We start from the raw sequence: 22,224 nt of genomic DNA, 5'->3' as shown, positions 1-22,224 counted from the left end.
CTAAACTGGGCTCATAGGGGCTCACATAGAAAGAACCAGCAATCAGGAAGTCTACAAGGGTCTTAGTCTTCTTGTTGGACTCCAAACAATGGGAAAAGAGGCTGTCTCTGACTCATTTGACTGCTTTTGGGATCCTTTGCCTCCTATTGGGTTGCCTTTTCAGTTTTAACATGAGGGGAAGTGCCTAGTCTTATTGCAACCTGATATGCAATATTTGGTTGATATCCCTGGGAGGCCTGCCCTTTTCTGAACGGAAGCTGAGGAGGAGTGTATGGGGAGCAGAAGAGGGAAATGGAAGTAGGGGAGGAAGGAGAAACTGTGGTTGAGATGTATTAGAAAGAATAAATCAACTTAAAAATGTTTAGAAATAGAGTAGCAATAAAGGAATATTACATTATTTAACATGTCATTTCCCGTTTCAAGTGATCCCAATGTAGCCCTACGTTGTGGGACGTGAGTAAATTGTGCTACAAAAAAAAACACCAATGTGGAATAAATAGTTCATCATAAGTTGTTTTGTTTCTTTTGTTTGTTTTGCTTTGCTTTAAGTGAGACTATTTTTGTTTTTGTCCTACATAAAGTTCTTTTGGGACCAGACAATACACAATGAATAATTTATCTCAGATAACCTTGGTGTTTTTCAAAGTTCAAGGCACCAAGAGCTTCATAAAAGTCAAAAAAAAAAAAACCAGATTAACTTAAGGTAGATACAGATACAGGCTAGGTCAAGGATAGGCCTTCCGAGTGGGGTTGATTTACAGTTTTCTCTGGGAAGCTTAAAAATAGCAGTGTCCTTGCAAAAATATATAGTGTTTAGTCTGTATAATGACAAGAATATTTATAGTCTAAACTGATCTCATTACCTCTCCCATCCTTAATCTATTTTTTTCTATTCCCAGGAACAAACAAAACTGAGAGAAAATAATAATAATGGAATGGTATGACTGCATTCGAGATTATATTCTCTCAGTTATTTTATACCATTCTATGTCCCTCTAACCTTCCATGATTGCTATGATTATCCATTTTAACATGTCATCTCAAAGCAAACACCTCCTTGCCACCCTTTTGTGTGAATTCCACCTGTGTTAATCAGTCCTTACTTTACTGGGATAAAGGGTCTCATTGAAGCAACTGAAGGGATGAATGAATTGTTTGTGCTTACTGTTTCAAAGGTTTCCGTTCAAGGTTACCAGTTCAGTGTTTCTGGTCTGTTGTAACACAGTACATCATGGCAGAGGCATCCAAGAAACTCGTGGCATCCAAGACACAAAGAGGGGCAGGCAGATCTAAGGACCAGAAACAACATATACCACTCAGAGGCATGCCATCAGTGAAATTCCCTCTAGCTGAAACACAGAAGCACAGGAATTAGTTTACTAACATCGGACTCCAATTGGCATGAGCTATGTATATGTTTCTATTCTAATAATGAACCTGGAATCCTTAAGTATTTACCTGCAGACTATTCATGTACAATACACTTAGCTAAGACCATCATCTGCATTGAGATGTACATAGAATTTATTCCTAAAAAAGGAAATAAATTTCTCATTCCATTAATAACTGTCAAATGTAGACAAATCTAGCATGCTGTATCTAGCTTTATCCAACATTTGAGAGTAGTTGTAGTACAAACAATAAAAACCTAGAGACAGATATTGGGGTTCAAGCTGAAGATCAGAGAAGAAAAGCAGCCAACCTCTAAAGAGTTCTTACCCCTACCAAAGCTAAGTCAGACCAAAGGGAGGTAGTTTTGTCATTAGAGGACTGCAGACTGCAATTCTCTCCACCAAAGCTTGACTGCCCTAGGCTGCACTGAGTTCCCTGCCTTACATTCCTCTCTAGTGCAGGGATTAAAGGTATGTCATCCTAAGTGCTGGGATCCGAAGTGTGAGCTCTGTTTCTCTTTAAGACTGATTCACTCTCGTGTAGCCCAAGATGACCTTGAACTCAGAGATCCATCTGCCTCTATTTCCCAACTGCTGGGATTAAAGTTGTGACCACCACTGCCTGTCCTGAGCTAACTAGTGGCTCAGCTCTGCATTCTGATCTTCAGGCAAGCTATTTATTGGTTAGATTACAAACAATATATCACAGCAAATAGTAGTGACTCCAGCTTAGACAGGTTTTAGGAGCATGTGCAATAAGATAAACTGTATCGTCTAAGTGATTAAAATCAGATCCATTTAGGAGAAGGGGCATTATTTAACTTCAATATTTCAATAAAAACAGAGGACCACCCTTGCTATGCCCCTTATCAACAATACTCCTTTTTCTCTTGAACCTCATAAAAGGATGCCCTAAATAAAACTTGGGGCTCTTGAGGACTCCTGTACCCATGTGATCCACCTTCCCTCTTGACAGCATAGCTTACTTGTACTATCTCTTCATTTTGAATGAAGTTCCCTGGTACTTTGCAATCTGTCTGAGCCTTTCTTTCAGTCCTTTGAACCTGAAAAGAATCTGCCCCAGATACCCAAGCCAGTAACAAAACCAGCTTCACCTTGTAATCATTGATTCAGTGATGAAGTTGGAATGAATTACCCCTCTGAGGAGATGAGCACTACTGGGAGCAAATTACTTTGCAATAGCGCTACCATCTGAAATACAAATCTTCAACACTTCAGCTCTTAGGAGACATGCCATCCCCTAACCATAACACCTTCGATTTTTGCCCTATTTCTGACTTTCTTTCCCTTTTGTCTAACTCCACTTCCAGGGAATTTGCAAAACAACAAATACACATGAGTGTTTGTGAACTAGGCCACAAACTTGAGTGACAAAGATAAGGAAAACAGCAGTGAATAAACAATCACACAAGGATAAAATCACTTGTCCTGCACAAAACTCCGCATGTTAGCACAAAATAAAAATGAGGGGAGGGTGTGATTTGGTTTGTGGCTAAACCCCGGAACATAGTTATTGAATGGCGAGAAGGGAAGGAAGGCGATGGTTGTTGTTTGCAGCCTGGTTTAGGCATGAAGCAGCTTGGCATCGTGAATATAGATTGTTGCCCTCCACACACATTCGATTGAACAGCACTTCTTAGAGCAGCACAGATAGAAATGGTTCCTAGAATTTGGGCCACAGTTTCCCCCTTTACACTCAAGTTTCCCCACATCTGTAAGTATTCCCTGACTTGTCAATATTTCTCTCTTCCTTGGGGACTGCAAGAGGTTCTCTAGTGTGGTGAGCAGGAAAGTATAAACAGAAAGAAATTAATTTTCTTCAGTTTCCATAGATTTGTATTTGGAATGGAGCCTTGCTTTCTTTTCTTTCCATTAATAACAGTTTTTCATGCATCTTATATACTGACTACAGTTTTTCCCCCTCCACTCTTCCCATTCCCCCCTCCCACCTTATAGCTACCCCCTTTCCACACCCACTCCTCCTCTGTGCGCATTCAGAAAGGGGCAGGCCTCCCATGAGCTTGAACAAAACATGGCACTTCAAGTTGGGGTAGGACCAAGCTCCTCCTGCTGCATCAAAGCTGGGTGAGGTAATCCCTTGTGGGGAACATGTTCCCAAAAGCACCAGGGACATGTCCTGATCTTGCTGCTAGGAGCCTTACAAACAGACTGAGCTACACAACTATCACCCCCATGCAGGCTCCCTAACATTTGCTTCAGATTCCACGAGCTCCCACCAGCTAAGGTCAGCTGTCTTGTGGGTTCCCCTTTCAAGAACTTGTCACACCCCAATGACATGTTTCCTGCAAAGTCCCCACCTGTCCACTTTTTACCACTACCTAGTATTGCCATCACAGACTTTACCAAGGGGTTAAATTATTGATTAGCTGCAAGGCCTCACAATCTAATCATCTTTGGAAAGAGCTCACAGACAAATCCAGAAATCAGTTTCACTAATTCAATTAAGTTGACTATTGAGATTAATTATCATTGCAGGCTAAAGATTATAAAAAAATGATCTGAGACCTTTGGTGTTCTAGGACTGAAAATAAGATATTGTTACTATTCAGGACAGTTTTCCAAGTTTTAACAGTCTGAATTTTTTACTTCATTTTACAAACACTGTCTAGAAAAAGCTATGACTATGTAAAGAATGAATTCAATTGACTGTAATTCCTCAGCTTCTTTATTAAAAATGGAGAGAATCTTGGACCATTCAACAATATTAGTATGCTGACTACCTCCTGGTCCAATGTGTTAGCCTCCCTTATGTCAATTGAAGCCAGGGCTCCCACAGTAGAGCCTGAGTGAATAGTGGCTTTGGGACCTGTACCAACAGAGTCAGTAAAGTTTGAGTCACATTCTAAGTGGAAATTCCCTGGCATATCTGGACATGAAGCCTTCATGTCCCTTTGGGGACTGGAAGAACTCACTACCTTGCCAATCAACTTTCTACCTGAAGCACTGAGTTCAAAAGAAACTAAAGAGAACATGACTCTAAGAAAGGCACATTTACCCAGCTGCTGTATGACTATGCATAGGTGAAAAACTTCTGAAAAATTCCAGTGTGGTCATTACCATCAGCTATTCCTGTCACCTGTGTGAGCTCTGGAAAACTACCAGATTGCTTCTGTTGGAAGTCTGCCTGCCTTGGTTTGATCAGAACTGTAGGCGAAGGACTGGCTCTATGATAATCAGAGGCACTTGCTGCAATATCGTCGTGAGATGACTCTAAAATCTCATGTGGTCTTCTTCCCAAACGGACCAGCTGCTTTCCAGAGTGAAAACAATAACCACAAAAATTCACCTGGGTCATTACTCATCCTGTATTACGTGAGCATCATAGTTCCAGTTTTGTGAAATGTCCTCAGACTACGGTCCACTTGTCAATTGTGAATAGGGAAACAACATGTGTATCCCACAGCTTCCATTCAGCAGGAAGACCCACTGCCAAGCCCCGAGGCATTTCTTTTACACACAGAGGTCAGGGATGCATTTTCATCATGTTATTTTACAAGTTCTATTTAAGAAATAGGAAGGAACTGTGTTGGGCATTTGGTAGGAAAAGAATCAGGAAGCAGAAATAGCGCATTTATACTCCCTGATAGGGAATAATTAAGATGGGATGACTAGAGTACTGTGCAAGAAGATCAATATCAAATTAATTACAATATGATAGGTAAAGGATTGCCTAATACCATGTCATAACCTAAGGAGCTATGAGTGTAGTCAATATCCAGATGTCAAAGTCTCCCAAGACTATGTGTTTCTATTCTTCACAGGACTCTCCCTCACTTCTCCTTCCCCTCCCTCCCTCCCTCTTCCCCATCACTCTTTTCTTTTCTTCTCTCTTGTTTTGATCTTTGTTCTCGTCTGTCTTTGAAATTACATTGTCAGCAGATTCTGCCTTATTGGCTGACTATTTATGAAGCCTTCATGCCACATCTACTGACAGAGTGCCAAGCACACTGTACTCTGAAATCTGAAGGGGGATGGAGGCCCATTTCCATCTCAGAGCAGGGAATGAGGCTTCAAGTTACGCAAGAGTTAACCATGTGTGTGTAAAGTAAGAGGGTAGCTGCCTTGCCCTGCTGAGTAAACAAGAGAAAGGAGACAGCTCTGCTTTCTTATTGCAATTGCAAATTTATTTTTATAGTTTCTTCAGTTTCTATTTTCCTTTAAACTGCCTTAATCTGTCTTCCTGCTGTGACCTATTTCCAGGAATGCATATTCAGTATAAAAATAGGAGATCAAATCATATCAGACTCAAGTTACTCCTTGTCAGGCAGAAACACATACTTTTTATACAACACTGAAATCAGTTCTCCTCATACTAATTATTTAATTTCCATAATACCATGACAGCATTCCGCTGCTCAGTATTCACACTTAAAACCTGTTTCGTAATGGCTTAGTAGTTCTTTCTTTAAGCAACATTGTAAGGAAATACAGTTATTATTTTATAGATCAAGCAACACCATAGACAAGGTTATATTTATGCCTGTAGTGCAAGGGTCATTTGATTCAAATGATCTTTCATATTGAATTAGTTGGTTGAAGGAAATAATTGTTCTTAACTGATTAATCTTAACTCATACATAGTTAAATTGGTCAATCATTAGGACTGGTCACTCTAAGTTTGTGTTTGTTAAACTGTAACTGACACGCTTGCAACGTTGATGGAAACTACTGCCTGTTATACAATATCTACACAAAAGCATTCTTTGGGCAAGGGATATGGAGTCTCACTTTAAAAAAAAAAAAAAAAAAAAAAAAAAAAAAAAAACTACAATTCTTGTATGTGTGCTTGTGTTTGAAATGTTAACAAAATGTAGTTAAGGTTTTCTTATCTTTAACACTTGGGGGAAATAACATTATAAGACCTCGTGCCTGGCATTCAAACAAGTGCCAATCCTGGATGGAAATGAAGTAGGCAGAATTTGCTAACGCTCCAATTATTTTTAGATTTTTCTTTCAGACAGTAAATCCAACTTGAAGTCTACCAGCAGACATCTGAAAATGTGCTGTTCATTAGTCTTCCCATACAACTAACGTATATGTGCATGGATGTGGTCAGGTAAAGAAAGCTACAAATATGTGAATGGTCAAATTTTTAGTAATTCAAATTTTAAATATGTAATTAGTGTTTGTATATAAAAGCGTGTGTGTGTGTGTGTGTGTGTGTGTGTGTGTGTGTGTGTGTGTGTGTACACACACGTGTTTGTCTCTTGTCTGTGGGGATAGAAAAGCTTGTTGGAGTCCTTTCTATCCTTCATTGGTAAAAGCTGGCAATGGAGTCAAGGCTGTGGGTATTTATTACAAACACCTCTACCCACTGAGTCATCTTGATGACCCTTGTCATATCTGATAATTTCCCATGCTTCTTAATATTCAATACTGTTTTCCCAGTGCTCTCAAAAATCCTTTTAAACAAATCTTACATTCAAAACAGTTAATAACAAGGGCATCATAAAATGTATGATGCATGCTGGTCTATAATGGAAAAGTGCAATAAGATTTTAAAACGAAGCCCATCCTATTACTTTTTAGCTCACAATGTCATGAAATGTTTTGCTATATTAATGTGAATCTGATTATGATAGTGCTCTATATGTGAGGCCTCTCTTTTTTTAACTTTTAGATGCTTGGACACATGTTGAGGTATTCTGGATCTGTTATTTCACATTAATCTTACACACTTCTGGAGGGAGTTCTGTATATAGTTTTCAGAGTGATTATGTTTGAGCTGCAGCTGGTCCTGTGTGGTAAGGTGTGAAATTGTTTGTATTGTGGCTTCTCGTGACATTTCAGCAGAGATCAAGAAATTACCAAGTCCTGGAGCACTAGGAATATTGTGCATGTTGGTCTTGTATGGATAGCGAGTGTTTGCAACACACACAAGAGAGAGACAGAGACAGAGAGAGAGACTTGCTTTTCTGGAGACTTGTGGTAGGATTTAGGAGCACAGACCCAGGATCCTTCACCTCTAGGCTCAATGTGTGTGGTGGTTTCCTCCATCTCTTTTGAACATGTTCCTGAGATTTTAAGGCTATCTTGAAGAACAAGGCAGTATCACACCATCTCATCTATCTTGTGCTCGCTCTCTCTCTCTCTCTCTCTCTCTCTCTCTCTCTCTCTCTCTCTTTCTCTCTCTCTCTCTCTCTCCCAATTCTGTGAATTGAATCTGTGATGCTTTGCCTGTCTAAAACACCTGATTGGTCAAATAAAGAGCTAAAAGGGAAATAGCTAGAAAGGAGAAAGAATAGGTGGTGCTGCCAGGCAGAGAGAATAAAGAGGAGAAATCTGGGAGAAGGTTGGGAAGCAAGAGAGGACGGAGAGAGGAACCAGGGGTCAGCCACCCAGCTACCCAGCAAGCCAAGGAGTAAGAGGTAGAGAAACATATTCAGAAATAGAGGAAGGCAAAAGCCTGGAGACAAAGGAAGATGGGATAATTTAAGTTAAGAAAAGCTGGCTAGAAACAAGCCAAACTAAGGCCGGTATTCATAGCAAACAATAAGCCTCTGTATATTTATTTGGGAGCTTCCATTAAATACATGAAGCAATCAACAATGTGGAAAAAAAAACCTATAGAATGAGAAAATGATACTTTTTTCTACCTTCACATCATCATCATCATCATTATTATTATGTTGGGTTTTTTTTTGCTGTAGACTTCACATCTTTCTGGAAATTAGAAATCATGAGAATAATGGCAGCTTCTACCTAACTCCTATCTTGTTACCATATTTAACAAACTATCATCTCCATTTAGTAAGAGGTTAATATATAGAACAAAGAAGGGTCTCGAAAAACTTGAAAGCAACAAACTGGAGATCACCCTTCCAAATGGGCAGTAGATTTAAACAGACAGAAACCCAAGAGATATTAGAGAGGGGCCACCATCACAAAGTACCGGGTGTGTTGGTTGGTTTTTGTCAACATGTTACAAACCTAGGCCTATCAAGTAAGGCAGATTTCAGTTGAGAAAATGCCTTCATGAGATTAGGCAGATCTGTAGGGCATAAGTAGGCTCTGGTCACTGCCCCCATCACCATCAAAAGAGACAGACAGAGACAGGAGAGAAAGAAAAGGCAAAACTATATCTTTTTGAGTCAGTACTCAGAAAAGTGGACAGACTAGACAGACCTCAGGACAGCTCTGACTCAACTGCATTCTATGAGTACTTCTTCCCAACACAAAAGGGGATCTCATTATACATACATAATCCCACAGTTATGTAATTTGTAGTTACATAATTTATAACTTGCCTTAAAAATGTCCCTTGCTTACTGATCTGCCTTTTTAGCAGTGATAAGAAACATAATAGTGTCAACATCCTTGGTTCAGTACTTTTATATAGTGAGAACATAGAACTTGAAACTAGCTGAGAAGAGACCTATTTCTCATGATTCCTTTTTAATTTAATGTTTATTTAAATTAAAAACAATCTTATTTTCAAACCAATCCCAATTCCCTCTCTTTCCCCCCACCATCTCCCCATCCCACCCACATCCACTCCTCAGAGAGTGTGAGGCTTCACATGGGGGGGTCATCAAGTCTGTCACATCATTCCGTCAGGACTGAGCCCCCCCCCCCCCGTGTATCTAAGCTGAGTATAGGGAATGGGCTCCAAAAAGCTAGTTCATACACTAGAGGTAGATACTGGTTCCACTGCCAGCAGCCCCAAAACCTGCCCAAGCCCCCCCAACTGACACTCATGTCCAGGGGACCTAGTTTGGTCTTGTACAGATTCCCCAGCTGTCTGGGTTCTGTGAGCTCCCACTTGCTCAGGTCAGCTGTTCTGTGGGTTTCTCCAATGTAGTCTTGACTCCTTTGCTCATCACTCCTCCCTTTCTACAAGTGGATTCCAGGAGTTCTGCTCACTGTTTAGCTGTGCATCTCTGTTTTTGGTTCCGTCAGTTACTGGATGAAGGCTCTGTGATGGCATTTAAGGTAGTCATCAATCTCATTATTGGGGAAAGATAGTTAAGGTAGCCTCTCCACTATTGCTTAGATTTAGTTGGAGTCATCCTTGTGGATTCCTGAATGCTTCTTAAAGGAGGAAGAGATTGACATTGGCAGGCTTGGCTCTCTGATGAGGGTTGCTCTCATACTTTCATGAGCTCCAGAGTAAAAAAGCATTGTATCTGTACTAGTGGGATGCAGAAGCATAAGAGAACTCAATGTTACCTAGAATACCCTCCTTAAATACCTTAAACCCACTAATGACAGTCCCAGTGGTCAGGGCATTGCCGCTTAACACAGTTGCATTACCAACATCAGAATTTAGGAGGGGATGCATCTAAAACACAAAAATTCTCAAAGGAGATGTTTTGGTCTCCTTTGTAGCTCCTGAAAAATTTTTCCTGGGAAGAATAACTCTACTGCAAGATAGAAGGTCCATGTGACACACAGATGTATGACTGGAGGGTAGAAGTCCTACAGAAAAAAAGCATGAAGACACATGGGGGCGGTCCTGGACTCTGCTCCAAATGCTATGACAGACTTTGAAGACTTCCTATGGAAGGCTTCACCCTACCTGAGGAGCAGAAAGGGGATGGGATGGTGCTTAGTGGGGGAAAGAGGGGAGGATGGCAGGGTGCAGGAACTGGGTTTGACATGTAATACATGCTTGTTTCAAATTTTAAAAAGTATTTTTTAAAAAAGTAAAGAGGTAAAGGAGGAAAGGGGGGTGACCTGGACATTTGATGGAGAAATTCAGAAGAAACAAGAACAGTAGTAGAAGCAGGTTGTTGGTGATACTGGTAGTCATAGTGGTGACCTCTCTCTCTCTCTCTCTCTCTCTCTCTCTCTCTCTCTCTCTCTCTGTGTGTGTGTGTGTGTGTGTGTGTGTGTGTGTGTGTGTGTGTGTGTGCCTGGTAGAAGGGAATAGTAAGCAGGGAAGATCTGTTTATGCTAAAGAAATGTCTCCGGTGTTAAAGCATTTCCAGAACAAGCCAGAGGACCTAAGTTCAGATTCTCAAACTCACACAAAAGTCAGACATAGTAATTAATGTATACATTTGCAATTCCAACTTTGACATGAGTAAAACCATGGACAAGCTGACAAGCTAGAATGAACTTCACAATGATGAACAAGATAGATCCTGTTTCAATCAGTAGATGGTGAGGACCAAACCCAGTGGTTGTCTTCTGACTTCTACATGCATGTCTGGACTGGCAGACAACCACATTCACATATATACACAGAAGAACACATAAACAAACACATCATATACAAGTATACACAAATATGACTATATATATATACATATATATATATAATTGCTTACTGTGGGAGTTGGTAAAGGGATTAATAATGGACAGAAAAGATGATGCAAGATGAATGGAAGAGAAGCTTATATCATGGTAATAGAAATACTACAGCTTTTACTGTGAAGACTAATAGATGAAAAATACAATCAAAACAATGAGGGATGAAGGAAAGAAGGAAAGATGGGGGGCACCTGATCCGGATACTTTTAACTACTCATTGTTATCATTACTTTTTCCATTTTAAAATTACAACTTACATTTCACTTTGGATAATTTATTTCCTAGTGTCTAAGAACTCCCATAAATATTCAACTTCTCTTGTCCTATAAGAGCTCAGTACTACAAACTAAACTTCAGTTTCTCAAATGCATGCTGAAATTCTCACCTTGAACTTATTATTCATAAATAGCCACACCATTGTGGATTAATATTTTCCTCACCCTCTTAATAGCTTAGTTGCTCTTCCATAATGTCCTCCCAAACCCTGTGTCACCACAGCTTTCCTGAGATACTGTTGCCATTCTTTCCAAATTTCCTGTCCAGAAGGAGGAAGACACCTAAGTATCTGAGGTAAATACTTTCTTTTTCCATGATAGTCTATCATAAAGCGTTTTTGTAAATGCTTACAAGTTGAATGCTTAAAAATCTACAATCCAAATGTAGAACTGTGATGGCCACCAGAAGAACATTTTCACCTTAAACATCCATTCGTGCAACCTTCTACATGACTTTTTTGTTACAAATTCCATTTTTTTTTCTTTTTAAATAGCATACACTTAGCAATAATTTTATGCTTCTTGCCTACTACATCCTAGAGACTTTCCTAAGATCTTTTGAAAAAAAATCATTATATTGTATGCATGAACCAACCATTGAGAGAAACAGTTTTCCCTTTCCGAAGTTTTCTAAGTTAGGAAAGAAAATGTCAGTAATGTACCCAAGGACATGCAGTAGTAGCATTGGGAACTAAATCCAGGGCTGTTGACCCTGTCTGTAAACACCACTCTAGACCTCAACTAATGCCACACAGTTGAGCGCAACTGATGGGAGAGCTTGCACTGAGTTACTTTCAAACACAGTATTAGATTAACTCACCCTGATAAAATAAAACAAGCTGAAGTTAGCTTTGCTTCATGAGGTAGTTTAATGAAGCAATCGCCTCTTGAAAATCCTCTAGGATTTTAAATAAACTCCAGGTCAAAAGAAGACAAATTAGCATAACATTCATATTAATGCCTCTCAAAGTATATTACAGAAGATGCCTGGGCTTTGGAATTTGTGCATGGCCAGATGTATTATTTTCAAAGGGGTTTGGGTTACTCATTATAGTGATGGATGACTGTGATGAAAATATCAACTATGTCCAAGGCTTTCCTTCCCAGTCCCTCCCATAAGCACAACAGTGTCATGGGATGAAGGTTATGTAATGAGACAAGCAATGAGGGTATTTGAAATCATTGTAAGTAAATTTGATTTTCAAATCATACAATATGACATCCCTGATAATATTTTCTACTGATTTTATATGACCTTGCCCTTGCTAGAATTAAGAGATGTCTAAGTAGATAACAGCCACTTTAATGCTTTTTCAGTAAATCAACCATACACCATTACAAGATAAATGACTGTTCTTAAGGGAGACAAATTTTTAATTAGATTAGATGCAGCAGGCTCTCCATGTACTGTGTAGATGTGCATAACTTGTGACCACAGTTATTAAAGGCACTTAAATGTTTAATATAAAAACACCTCAGATATCAAAAGTGAGTACAGAAAATTAAATTGATTTAAGTATATGGTAAGAGAAAGAAGTATGATCAATAGTTGCAGACTCTGATGTGATCCTATTCACCCAAACATCATTTACCAGTGGGCTAAGTTGGTCTGGTGTTTGGAAAAGGAGTTTGGACTACTTGCAGCTAGCTAAGTCATGTATATTTTAAGAAAACACTCTGTAAATAATTCCCAACAATATTTGCTCCAAAGAGAAAATTAAGCAAAAGTCAGACATGACAAAACTATGACATTTGCAAATGGTCTGTCAAAATGACTTTTCAATTATTTCGGCCTGTCAGTTTGCATGAACAAAAAGATTTGTTCAAATCTTTTACTCCAAGATTCATCATTAGTACTGGGCTTTTCTGGATTCTAATTGTTAGTACATTCCTAACTGAAAGTAATACTTTCATGATTCTGTTTTCAGATAGCAAGTATTCTAAGATCTGGGATTATGAGAAAATCAAAGTGTCTCCTAATAGGACAGTGATCTGAATCCCTGTCAGAAATCAGAGTGCATAATCAGAGCCTGAGACAAGTGTGGTCCTGGCACTTGAGCTACTGTTGATGCCTTTAACCTGTGAGAACTCAGAGAACTTCCATGTCCTTTCTTGGCCAGAATCCATATGTAAGACATATGGCTTGGTACCTGAGAAACATAAACGCGGCAATTTCTGTTTCTGAGGTCCTCCATGCAAATGGCAATGGCCTGAGATGACATTTAGATTAACTCTGAGTCCTTCTTATGTTCATTTGTCTAATAACTGGAGGACATGTTGATAAACATATTTCTTCTTTTTCCTTACAAAAGGAGGAAGATGAGAACAACCCCCAATATCGTTTCAATATTATGATATAATTGCTTTTGGACAAAGGGATTTGTAAGGTAACGTGCTTGTTCCTTTAAACATGAGGAGAATGGTAACGAACATGAATCTATAAAGGGACAAGGTTAGCTGAAGAACCATTACTGAGAGGAGTTCTGCTTGGCATTTTAAAATTCATGTTAAAATGCGGTGTCTGTCTCAAAGTAGGAAGCAGTTGCTCTGCCAGGTTTTTCACAACCTGCACATTGACAAAATGTGATAGAAATGCAGAAAGAGCATCTTCATCATGTAAAGAAATGTTAAATATAGTAACAAGATACGAGCTAGATAGAAGCCACCAATACAGCTCATGACTTCCAATTTCCAGAAACCAACAAAATAATAGTAATAATAATGATAATATAAGTGAAGGTAGAAAAATGTCCATGCTCATGAAGCTTTTTCTTCAGAAAATGATGCTCCCTCCCTCACTTACACTTCAGGCCTCGAGTAGTCCTCACCTGAGCATCTTTGCCATCTGTCCATAAATGCAGCCTTACCTTCATTCCTAGTAGTAGGTAGGTGGGCAATTTTAATGCACCAACTTGCCTGTGTCATGAACTGCACAAATATTTCAACAAGTATTTTTTTTGGGGGGGAGGGCATGGTATCACTGAGCATCATTTAAGATGATTTTTAATATTTGAGAAAGAAGGCAAAGACACACAGATTTCCCTCATCCAATCAGGTGGACACCAAATGAAACAAGGTCCCCCCGCCCTTTGAATGAGCATGAATTCCTATGGCCTGACCAGTCAGCTGGGATATTGATCATAATGTTTTGGCTTTGTCTTCAGGGGGAACTCGAGCATATTTTAATTTTTAGCCTGTTAGTAAGCAGGCAGCAACGGTAGCATCGCCTCCCGTCAGCTGGGCCTTTGTCTTGCCAACCGCACATCACAATGGTCCCCTGTTTTCTCACATGTCAATTCCAATAGACTGGAGACAAATAGGCAAGCATTCCCCTGTGTTTTTCTTCTGTGGTCCCTAACATGTGTCTATTTAAGTGTAGGTGTATAACAGAATCCCCTTTGTCAAATAACTCAAAGTTCAAAAAGCTGCTTACTCCAAAAGTAAACCTAATTCGTGCATCCTTTATACAATAAGGAGATATATATATATATATCAATGACAGAAATTAAAGTTCAGAAATATTAGTCTATAGATAAGTATTGATTCCAACATAGGACTTTTATTGAAAGACAGACTAGACTCTCTATTGACCATATCTGTCAGAATGTTTCTCTTTATCAAATTCAAGGGTATTTGGAAGTTATAAAATTTTTTTTCTATTAACATAGCAAGCAAAAGGGTGAGATTTTGCTTTCACATAACAAACACCTCCTGGAACTGTTGGCTGTACAGTATGTCTCTGCACACTACCCGCTATGGGCTGGACGGACACTCTTCCATCAATCACTAATTTAAAAAAAAATGTACTACAGGCTTGGGTACACTGTGAGCTATGGAGGCATTTCCTCAATTGAGTTTCCCTCCTTTGTCATGACTACACCCTGTGGCAAGTTGGTATAAAACTAGCCAGCATTACTGAGCCCTTGTCCCATTGACACACATCACTGTTAAGCCATAACCTTCCCTTTCTTCTTCATCCCCAAGAGCACACATTAGTACAAGCATCACAAATAAAATATTCCAAGTCATAAAGGTCCTATAGTCTTTACAAATTCAAACATCTTTAAAACTCTGCTTTTTAAAAAGTCTCTCTTAAAACATAAACTCTCTTTTGGAAATTTAGTTTCTCAACTGTGGACTCCTATAAAGTCAAAAGTAAATTAAATACTTTCTTACTTCATGAGGGGAGAACCAGAGCACAGTCACAATTAAAGCAAAATCAAACCGCATTAATAACTCAGTATACAAAATCTGGGATCCACTCGCACTTTGGGGGGGGGGGCTCTTCCAAAGGGCATGGTTCACGTCTCTGGCTCTGCACACAGATTGTCTTCTAGGCTTAATCACTCCACTCCATACCTGCTACTATTGGTGGTGGTTGTCCCACAATACCAGCATCTCCACAATGCTGGGCTCTTGTGCTGCAGCGGGGCTGCACTTTCACCAATAGCCTCTCCTGGGCTCTCTTCAGGGACTACAGCTCTGACCCACGGTGTCGGTCTCAGGCACTCTCCTTGATCCCTTCATGCCTTTAAAACCAGTAGCACCTGGGTGACTCTAAAACTATCAAGTTTGTCTGCCAGAATGAGGTACAAACTTGGCCACTTCTGGAACACAGACAGCTTCTGTGTGCCGAGGAAACACATCCCAGAAGACTCCACCTCAATGATGCTTGTCTATTAATCACTGCTGATTCTTCAGCCCCAGCTGATCAGACACCACAGCTTCTTCACAAGAAAAACCTGGTGGCATCTTTGCTTCCCTCTGAAATTTCACAAACCAAGTCTCCATTGTCTGCACTCTTAACATTCTTAGCTTCCAAACTCCTACAGAGCAGCTCACTGAGCTCTCAACACGCAATGTTTTTTCTAGCTTAAAGTTTCAAAGACCTTCCATAATCCTCCCAAAACAACATAGTCAGATTTGTCTCAGAAATACCCCACTATTTGGAAACCAACCTCTCTTAGTTGGGGTTCTTACTGCTGTGATGACTGACACTCCATGACCAGAACTTAGAGAGGAAAGAGATTATTTGGCTTACAATTCCACATCACTGGAGTCAGACAGGAACTAGCAGAGACCTGGAGGCAAGAGCTGATGCCAAACCTATGGAGCAATGTTGTTCACTGGCTTGTTCCTCATGGTTTCTTATGAAATCAGGACCACTAGCACAGGGATGGCACCATCTACCATAGACTGAGCCTTCACCTACCAATCACTAGTTAAGAAAATTCCCTACAGGATTGTGTACAGCCCTGTCTTATGGAGACATTTTCTCAGTTAAGACTCTCTCTTCTCTGATAATTATGCCTTGCGTCAAGATGACCTAACACCAGCCAGCACAGCCACTCTGGGGTAGCTCTGGTTAACAAAAGAAAAGCAAAGAAAAGGGAGAAGGAGAGAGAGAAGAAAGAGAAGGGAAGGAATGAGAAGAGAGAGAGAAGAAAAGAATGGGAGAGAGGAAAAAAGGAAGGAAGGAAGGAAGGGAGAGAAGGAAGGAAGGAAGGAAAGAAGGAAGGAAGGAAGAAGGAAAGAAAGAGAGGGTATATACCTCAGGGTATAAGAGAACTTACATTGCTGATTGAAAACCAAATGATAAACACAAGCAAAAGGAAATTTTTAAATTCTGTAGAATTGTGTTTTTCTATTACAATTACTATCTAACTGAACATAAATAATCTATCCCCAAAATTGTTACTCCTTCTTTATGTATTCTGTATAGTCATTCATACTTATTGAATGAAAAGAATACTATCAGAGGATTGTTCAGGTGAATTCTTCACCATAAAAGAAATTAATTAGCAAACAATAGTATGACTGATGATCACAATGACCTTTCAAATCCTGACACTTTGCTCTATTCTAGTTATTTCCAAGGGTACTATCATCATTAGTAACCTATCAAAGTCATGTTTTATACTTTGATCCTAGACCGTGTCGACATATTTCTCTTTAATTTCTAACAGAGAGAGGACTCATAAAGAACGTCATAAGAGAGGCAGCTCTCCTCTGAGACTTGGTATTAGGGGGGAAAGGAAAAGAAAAGAAAAATGTCTATTTTCAGGTCAGCTGCTCAGGTTGGATTACTCTCCCAGGGCAAGGCTCGGAAGGGAAGTAGATCTTCCCCATGGTTGCCCTTCACAGGGCTAATGAGATCCACAGGTCTGCAGTGCCCTGTGCCTCCTGGATTCACCACCTACTTTATCAAGGAGATGGGGGCTCTGAGAGCAGAAACAGAGCCAGTCACTCTGATTTAGAAGGTGCAGAAGCACAGGCCAGGGTTTCTCCCTCATGTCTCATTCGATCATTTTTCATGCTCTCCCTCTGCTTTTTAGGGGTTGATTCATCGCTCTCCTTCTGTCCTTTTTTTTTTTTTTTTTTTTCCAGCCCAGATTCTTTGCTCTAAATATTCCAAGTTTTGGAACATAACTTTGAAACAAAAGATACTGTTTTCTCTCTTGACTCTTTTCTTTATGTAACTTTTTTTTGTTTATTCTTTTCTTGGCTCTGGCAGATTTTCTCTTGGTATTGTGAGCCTGTATCAGTTTCCAGGTGCATTCTTTGTCTTTGCTTTACTCAGAAACATGTGTTATAAAAGAGAGGGTTGGTACTTGGCTGACAAGGTCTGCATGACATTGGGCATGCCAATTAAATCCTTGAAACATGGGTTTCTTTACTCTAAACATGAGGGATGGATTCAGATATCCTAGTGACTTGAACTCAGCTCAGCTTTGGTAAATCCTTGTGGACTCCTAGGGCTGATTTCATGCAACCTCAGCATATGTATATTCTTTTTGTTTAAAAGAATTGTGGTAAGAAATCACCAGAAACTCAAGGATTGAAACAGTATGTACTAACTGTCTTGAATATCAGTTTATTAGAAGTTAATTATGGTTTGTTTGGATTAAAAGTCAGAGGAGCGATAGAACAGCCCTGGTCTCTGGAGAGCCTTAGAAATTTGTTTGCTTGCATTTCCAGAGTGTAGATAGATTTTGAAGTGGGCTGCTAGTTCACAAAAACAAAAGGAAGAAAGAAAGGAAGGAAGAAAGAAAGAAAGGAAGGAAGGAAGGAAGGAAGGAAGGAAGGAAGAAAGGAAGGAAGGAAGGAAAAAGACACAGAGACTTATTACTAATTATGAAACCCTAGCCTACAGTTTAGACTTGACCTACTAGCTCTTATAACTTAAATCAACCCATTAACCCATATTACTCTACATTTTTCCCTGTGAACTTTTTGTACCTCTCTTTTATTTTGCATCTCCTGTCTGTCTATTCTTCGTTTCCTCTGGTGTCTCTCCCACACACAGATTCATCTTCCCTTCTACTTCTCTGGCTGGAAGTCCTGCCTATTCCTGACTATTGGCCATTGGCTATTGGCCATTCAGCTCTTTATTAATCAAGTCAGAAGGCACCTTGGCAAAGCCAGAGCACCTCTATCCCTTGGGACTGGTACTCATACTCTTTCCCATGCTAAAGTCCACAGCATCAGGTCAGATTCTTCTCCTTTTTCTTTTCTTTGAAGAAGTTTAACCAGAAAAGCTTCTCCACTTTAAGGACTCATATGACTTGATTTAGACATACATATAATTCAGGGTATCTCCTGGCCTCAAGCTCAGTAGTCTTAGAAACATCATAATGTAACGTAATCATGTAATCATGTAATCACAGGTCCCAGTGATGACATATGGCCTTTTGGGGCTGGAGGCACACACCGGCTTTCTCCCTAACATTGCAATGATCACTTCTTCCCAGAGTGATGAGCTAACACAACATTTTGAGTCCAGTATCATCAAATCAAGCTGAAGGCATGAAATATTTCCTTCCCTTCTGTGGATTTAGTTTTTTTGTTGTTGTTGGGGGTTTTCTTTCTTCCTTCCTTTCTTTCATTCTTTTTCCCACATGGCAGAATGGAGTAATACAGTGATATTTCAAGATACACCATTGTAAGCAAGACTTCCCTCAAATAAGGTCTTTAGGAACTTCCATTTATGCCTGGAACTATTATGAATTTCCAGAGTTCTTTGGCATTGGATTTGTTGTTAGATGTATTCCAAGGGCTGTGCCTTCTATGCTGACTTGTCAGTAACCACACTTAGCTTTCCATTATTGCTCTTCTAGCCATCTGTCTGTGGTCACTGTAAGGAATAGCTGCTCTGTGGTCATATACTTTGTCCCTAATGGAGGTAGAACTTGACACAAGACTGTTTGCCTTCCTGCTGTGGTTTCTAATCCTTCATTGAGATAAGACTCAATGTTATTTCCTATCTGGCCCTTTCTTACCTGGAGATTACTTCACTAGGCATGATGCCATTCTGGCTACCATTTAAAGGCAATCCACCAACATAGTCACACAGGGCTCTGTTCTCAGAAGACAACCCTTGCTGTGAGTAATACTATGCTGTTGCGTTGCTGGAATTCTTAATTGCTATTCCTTTAATATTCATATTATTAATGGCATCTGATCCTATATTTGAAGCATATTCTGGAGACTGAGAGATTCAGCTCACTTGCCGTTCCAATGCCTGTTTTGAAATCTTGACCATTGGCTTCCCAGTCTTTCCTTAATGACTGCCATCATCCTTCTCCTCCTCCTCCTCCTCCTCCTCCTCCTCCTCCTCCTTCTTCTTCTTCTTCTTCGTTTGTTTTGTTTTTGAGATAGAGTTTCTCTAGCCCTAGCCCTAGCTGTCCTGGCACTCTGTAGACTAGGCTGGCCTCTGACTCACAGAGGCCCCCTGCATCTGCCTCCCAGTGCTGGGATTAAAGTCACAAGCCACCACCGCCCAGCTCACCCTCCTTTCTTAACAGAGTCTGGAAGTGGTCACAGAAGAAAATTAAGGTCTTCACGAATTTGCAGCTGAAGTGAGTTTGCCTGTGAAGCTCTGTAGATACTGAGCCAATAACCTCACACCTAAAGAAGGAAGCCTTTAAACGGGAATTGAAGGACACCATCAATAGTGAGATATAATGAAAATATGTTGTCCAACTATTTTATTGGGACCCCTACACTTTTGCCTGTAGCTGTTCTTGCTCAAATTAGGTAGGTAAACCTGTCATAGATTTACTTAGGACTTTCTCAGCTTCAGCACATTCAACATTCTTGCCCAGATAATGAGAGTGCCTTCTGAATTGTAAGTTGCTGCTATCAGCTGTCATTACATTTCTGTTGCTGTAAACAAGCACCATGACCAAGTTAAATTTTTTTGAACAGATAAATTATTTTTTTAATTAGTTTCCAAAGTATCAGGTTTCCTTATGCCATTTTCACAAGTACTTAGCTTTAGTTAACTCAGATCCATTGCTTGCTTCCCCCCCCTTTTTTTATTTAAATTTGAAACAAGGTTGTTTTACACATCAATCCCAGTTCCCTCACCCTCCCATCCTCCCCTCTCACTCCCACCAAACCCCAGACATCCCCTTTGGGCTCCCCAGGGATAGTGAGGCCTTCCCTGGTGGGGATCTTCAAAGTCTGTCATATCATTTGGGGCAGGGCCTAGGCCCTCATCCACCCGTGTGTCTAGACTGAGAAAATATTCCTCTATGTGGGATGGGTTCCCAAAGTCCATTTGTATACTAGGGATAACTACTGATCCAAGGTAACTTCTAAAAGGAAACGTTTAATTTGGAATTCATTGTTCCATAGAATAGTAGAGTCCTTGACCATCATGATGGGAAGCATAGCAGGCAGGCAGGCAGGCCACATGGTACTAAAGCAGTAGCTGAAAGCTTACTTCTGATCCGTAAGCACGAGGCAGAGAGGGTAGGGAGAGGAAGAGCATGAATGGACCAACTGGGAATGTCATGGCTTTTAAAAACTCAAAGCCCAACCCCAGTGACACACCTCCTTAAGCAAGACCACACCTTTGAATTCTTCCCAAACAGTGCCTTTGCCACCTTTAATGGTAAACCATAATAACATCTATAACAACAGTTTACTGTGAATAGTAAATGATATAATATGTGAAGCACCTTAGTACAGTGCCTTAAGCTGGTGTTATGGTCAGTGTCTGTTGTCCATTTGATGGACTTCAGAATTATTCAGAAGGCAAGCCACTAGGCATGCCTGAGAGGAATTATCTCAATTAAGGAGAGCCTTGGAGAATATCTGTGAGTGAACTATCTAGGTGAATGTTTGATATGTTAAAATCCATCTTAACCTAGGGTGGGTCAAACACTTCAGCAATGATAGGAGGCAAGGAGATGGAGAAAGGGGATGCTCCTTACATCTTGATGTAATGTGTCCAGATGCTTTAAACCTGTGACTTCCTGCCATTGTGGCCCTTTACATGTATTTTTGTCAGTGCATTTTATCAATGTAATAGGAAAAGGAACTAGACAGTTGGCTTTCACTGAAGAATCATTCAGTAGTGCTACTAATAGCAAAATTACTGTTTTTAGTATTGGAGGCAACTTCATCATCACTCCGTCAGACTGTATATTTCTGGTGTGCTGAAGTGTCAACATGTTCCTCTTTACCAATTTTCTCATACATGTTCACTTATAGCATAATTACCCACAGTATTGCCCTAAGATGATTCTGGTCTTCTCTATCTATTGTTCTAAGTTAGTGTCAGTCTTTCCTGGAGTCTATGGGGTTGTGATAGCAAAAGCTAATGCAGCTGCATCTTGTATGCGCTCTACATAATTCCCGATGCTGGCTCTTCATCTTTTCCTCCATTTGAGCACCATGCATTATTTCCACTTGCAGTGGAAGTTCATTCTCAAGCCATGAACTGACCAGACAGAGGCTGGCTAAGCCTGGTTGGTAAAGAGTACTCCAGTCCATCCATCAGGCTGCTCTGCTACTCTCCCAGGGCTCATTTAAATATCCCAAGTCCCAGCCAAAGCATCTTTCTCAAAATAACAATTCAATCCATGGAGAAGAAAATGCTGATTTCTGCTTACAAATAATAAATAACTATTAGAGAAGATCATGCTGACGGAGTCATCTGAGTTAAAAGTTTTGTGAAGATGTTTCACGAGGAAAATCCTTTCCAAGTTTCATTGTTTACAGAAACCCAGAAAGTCAAAGCTAACAATAAATTAAAGAAGCATTTCTCAGACACAGCTGCAAAAACATAACATTCCTACAAGAGAAAAATGCTTGTATTAAACACAGCCATTTCCTCTTTATATACACACAGTGACTTTTTTTTAATCTACTGGGGAAAACACTATTATCTAGGCTAAAATGATAAAATCTTTTATTCCCTTGCTTTGAGTCATATGTTTGGAAGAATTATTCAGATTGCCCAGCTCACTAAG

The sequence above is a fragment of the Phodopus roborovskii genome, unplaced genomic scaffold, assembly GCF_943737965.1.
Source record: "Phodopus roborovskii unplaced genomic scaffold, PHOROB, whole genome shotgun sequence".
Lineage (NCBI taxonomy): Eukaryota > Metazoa > Chordata > Mammalia > Rodentia > Cricetidae > Phodopus > Phodopus roborovskii.
The sequence above is the reverse complement of the archived record's forward strand: the minus strand, read 5'-3'. Positions refer to the sequence as shown.